Source organism: Marmota monax, unplaced genomic scaffold, assembly GCF_021218885.2.
Source record: "Marmota monax isolate L192 unplaced genomic scaffold, Marmota_monax_Labrador192_F-V1.1 WCK01_AAM20220418_F8-fsc00007, whole genome shotgun sequence".
Lineage (NCBI taxonomy): Eukaryota > Metazoa > Chordata > Mammalia > Rodentia > Sciuridae > Marmota > Marmota monax.
In genome coordinates this window covers 20,151,684-20,156,426 of record NW_026692781.1, presented here as the reverse complement: position 1 = coordinate 20,156,426, position 4,743 = coordinate 20,151,684, and positions in this window count along the sequence as shown.

Sequence of the window (4,743 nt, the reverse complement as noted above, 5' to 3'; positions counted from 1 at the left end):
TACCAAAAACACAGTGCCTTTAAAAGAAAAGAAAAAGAAAGAAAGCCTGTTTCCTAATCTACAGGCCTGTAGGTCAAAAATCTAGGCAGGCTCATCTAGATTCTCCACTAGTGTCCCGAAAATTTGAAAATCAATTTGTCATTCAAATTGTGTTCTTATATAACAAATCTGTGCAATAATATACTTTTAAACCAAACCCATTTAGTTTGATGGAAGAAATCCAGATCCTTGCTGACATATATCTAAGGACCACCATGTTCTTGATCACTGTCAACCAGAGGCCCCAGAATTCCTTGTAATGTGACCTCTTCCATCTCCATCTTGATTACCAGCAAGGTAATAACTCTTCCATTCTTGTTTCTCTTTTTGCTACAAGCTAGATAAAACATCTCTGCCTTTAAAGGATTCTTAAAATTGGATTAGTCCAACACAAGTTATCTCTCTTTAACTCAAAACCAACTAAATTATAACATTTTCTTTAAAAATGTTTTAATTGGTGATTTTTTCAATGCGCTATGATTTTAACTCATACATAATAAATAATAAGACAAAAAACAACAACAACTGATTAATAACTTTAATCACATCTGCAATGGCTCTTTTGCCAGGTTACATTACATATGAATATGGGAAGAACTTATACAATGGCAAGTGACATTGGGTCAATTCAAAGAGTTCTGCATACTTCAGCCTTTTTAGTTCTCTTCATTGCAGTAGTTCAAATCTTTTTTTTTTAACTTGAAAAAAAGTGCCATTACCTATCCAGTTTGGCATCTTCAAATAAAAGCCCCAATCTCACTAGTAGCAAGTTGTTCATTTATTTATATTACACATAGTGGCACAAAAAGTTGAAGTGTGTTTTCTCCATAAATGATTAAATCATCTTTGGTACCCTCCACTATCCTTTATCACAAAAGAAAAAAAAAAAACTTAGTAAAGTATAATCTAGTCTGATTTAATAATTTAATTGTCTTCTTAAATAAGTGACATTTGTTATCAAAGAAAAATTGCATTATCTAGAGTTAAACAGGTTTTGTCAATACTATTGCACAAAGGGAGAGAGAGCAAACTCAACTTCAGTTAATAAAATACAAGTTTTTAAGCATTGAGATGAGCTAGTGGGAAAATACTGGAGGGCATTAGGGAGGAGGTTGGTCCATGTAAGTAAGCCATCTGCATTTGTTAATTGACACCTATTCAAGTTAGTCTCCCATATTGCCACAAAGTCCAGGATTTAGGAGCCCTAACTTTCTTGATGATTTCATTTCAAAGGGATGGCTCTAAGGTTCTTGCCAAAAAAAAAAAAAAAAAAAAAAAATCGCTGGGTTTTTCTACTGGCAAGAAACTTGGAGAATATTAGCACCTCAGTGAGAAAAAAAATTGAAAATTTTCTACACTCATATTCGAAGACCAGGAATCTACATTGAGGAAGGAGCTTTCTTTTTTTTAATATTTTTTTAGTTATAGTTGGACACAATACCTTTATTTTATTTATTTATTTTTATGTGGTGCCTAGGATCTAACCCAGTGCTGAGGATCTAACCCAGTGCCTTGTACGTGCTACGCGAGTGCTCTACAGCTGAGCCACAACCCCGGCACCAGGAAGGAGCTTTCTTAAAGTTTAGTAAAGTTAAATGGAATGTTAAGACTATCTTAATCAATACTAAGTATAAAATGCTTCAAATTCCAGATTTCCACACAATCTCTATTTCTCCCCAAATATGTATGTACAATATAAGAAAACTGAAGCTTCATAATCCTGTATCTGATAACAAAAAAAATGTCCCCTAGATTCTTGCTGGTCTCTTCTGCAATGTGGCCAATCTGAACTGGTCCCTGTTGGTAATTGACCCTATTTGACTTTTTTAAAAGTTGTCATATTGGCACCTCCCACTGGGGTCCTTGGTCATGACTACATGCTTTCAGTCTTGAAGTCAGTGAATTCCATATTTTTTTTTGTCAGACACCAGTATTCTGCTTTTCTTTGTACCCCTTCACTGGAGTTAAACACAAACTACTATATTCATGGCACGTCTTTAATCCTTGAGAACCAAGGCATTACATCCAGTTCATTTATCAGTCTTCCACAAGTAACTCTTGCCGCAGTCTGGGCCACCAATTGCCGCAGTCTGGCTGGGCATAAATCACGAGCCACTCAAGAGGAACAAACTTTATTTCTGAACTCCACCAGCACACTCCACACATGCTCCCCAGGAACTCTCCCGAACACCATGCGGCTCCTCCAGGAACCACCAACCAGAAATCCCTCCTCTGGCACTTTCCCAACCAATGCAAACTCTTCAGGAATCCCCGCGAGAGCTCAACCGGAAATCAACGGGAACTCCAAAAGTCATCATCTTAATGGCTCGCTGGCGTCACCTCTCAACCACTACTTCTGGCAAAAATGCCGACTCGGCTGTGGCCCTCAACAAACTCTGCCTATTGCTTACCATGTGTTAAACATAGCAAAAAGCTGAATATTCTTAGCAGATTACCTCTCCATAACTAAATTCCAGAAGTATGCTCCCCCCCCACACACACACCTCCCAGGTATTCTCAACCATCCCAAACCCACCTCAATCCATAACTCCACATAGTCACACCCAAACTTGTGCACATCTTTGTTGAACTTGGCAACTGACTTCTTCCACTGGCTTCTGTTACTCTTCTTTCCACCTTTCTAAAGTTAGTCTAACTTTTTACAACTTAAATTGGAGCTATAGTAATTTATTAATTTCTGTCTTTCACAATCAATTGTATTGCCAAAAAGGCTAAAAGTTAGTACACGAAATTCAAGTTTATCAATCCTAGAAACTCAGATATATTTGTTTCTAGCAGTGACCAGCTCTTTCTTCCCTCAGGCAATATGTCTCAAAATATACTTTGGAGGAGAAGATTATGAATTTAAGAAGAAAATTAACTCTCAAATTTAATATTTATAAAATATATCCTCTGTTGCACACTGTTAAAAGATAAAGCTAACATAAGGGATAGTCACCTGGCTATAAAAATGCTTCCAAAGTTTTTACTGACAGATATAAAAACAAATGTCTTAGAGCGAGACTGAAATTCTGTCTAGCAATCTGTGCCTTCTCCTAACTTTCATGAGGGCATGAATATTGTTATTTTATCAAGCCCCCAAAATGGAATTTATGAACCTATATTCAATTTATATAATGACTATTGTGTCTTAAGCACATGACTTTTTGGAAAAATGGTGTTTATCATTTACACATGGATCAAGTATCACTAATCTAAGTAAAACACAATGGCTTTAACAATTATTGTTATGCTGATTTTTAAATTCTTAACTATGTATCTATTTATATACTATATATGGCACATATTTGTGTATATAAATGCCGCATACACATATATATAACCATTTATATATATATTATACATACACACAGTGGAGAGGATGATGAACAGTGATTGAAGTGCCTTAACTATGAAACACAATTTATCTTTTTATACTGGAAATATGAATTATAATTTTAAGAATTCAAATAAATTAATAAGTATTAATATAGAAAATTAATTTAATTGATAATTTTTGTTCTCAGTATGAGATTTTTTTTCCAGTGTATTTTATTTTACTTTAACATCTAGTACCATTAAGTTGATGTTAATGTTGGAAGTACAGTAATATGCATATTAGTTGTTATTACTCGAATATAGGAGCAAAAACAATATTTGGTGGGTTAAAATGTTAGACCTAGGGCCAGATGGTGTTTATCCAGGTATCTCACACATGAAAGCTGCCATTTCCATCATCTATTTTAGTATTGTGGTTATCCATTTTCTTCTTTCCTGATCTCAACATAATGCAGTTGTGGCTTCCTCCCATGATAAAATAGAACAAATATCTGTGTCCTTGTCTGGGTCAGCAATTGATACTATCTCCTGCTTTTAATTTCTTAGATTCCAGCAACATGGCTTCTTTCTCGGTAATTATAGCTCAAATGTTGACCAGTACTTTATTACAGCTCTCCTTGTGGTATGTGATAGGAAAGCTCAGAGACGACTTACATGATTGGGTCAACCTTGCATACCCTGAAAATACTAGAGGCTTACAAACGTAAAGGGCATGTATCCATAAGTCAGCAGATTCTCTACTACCAGCCCCAAGTCCCAATCTCTATTCAAACATGAAATTTAGAGATTTCTCCTTGCTTTACAACACACATACATACACACATACACACACACACACACACACACACCACACCCCAACTTACAGCTCCCTAGGGGTTAGCCCTGCTTTCTACAGACCTGCCTATACACATTGTGAACACTAGGGAAATGTTTACGAAATATGGTTAAGTCCACAATTACTTCAGGCTTTCCAAGGAAGATGATGAATCACCATTCAGAGCCCAAACTGTTACTGGGCTTGCAACTGTCCTAATACACAAGATTTCATCAGCCCAGCAGAAGGAACGCAAGAGATTTGACAGATAGGCCTTTGAGGACCAGCTTTCAAGCCAGTCAGTTGGTTATTTGAAACACTTCTCAGTCAGGAGCCTCACTTCAGAAAGCAGCGCAGGTAAGGAACTGCAGAATCCACACCCTCCTGCACCCTAGTCTGGAGCTCCACCACAGCGCAAGGCACGCTGGGAGGCCATGGAAGCTAACCTCCATCACCAAGGCAACCGGCTCGCAGCACGCCATTGTCATGGAGACCCTAGGGCGCCTCCGAAAGCCTTGCCGAGAAGCCGCCCCCGCCTGCACCCAGGCAGG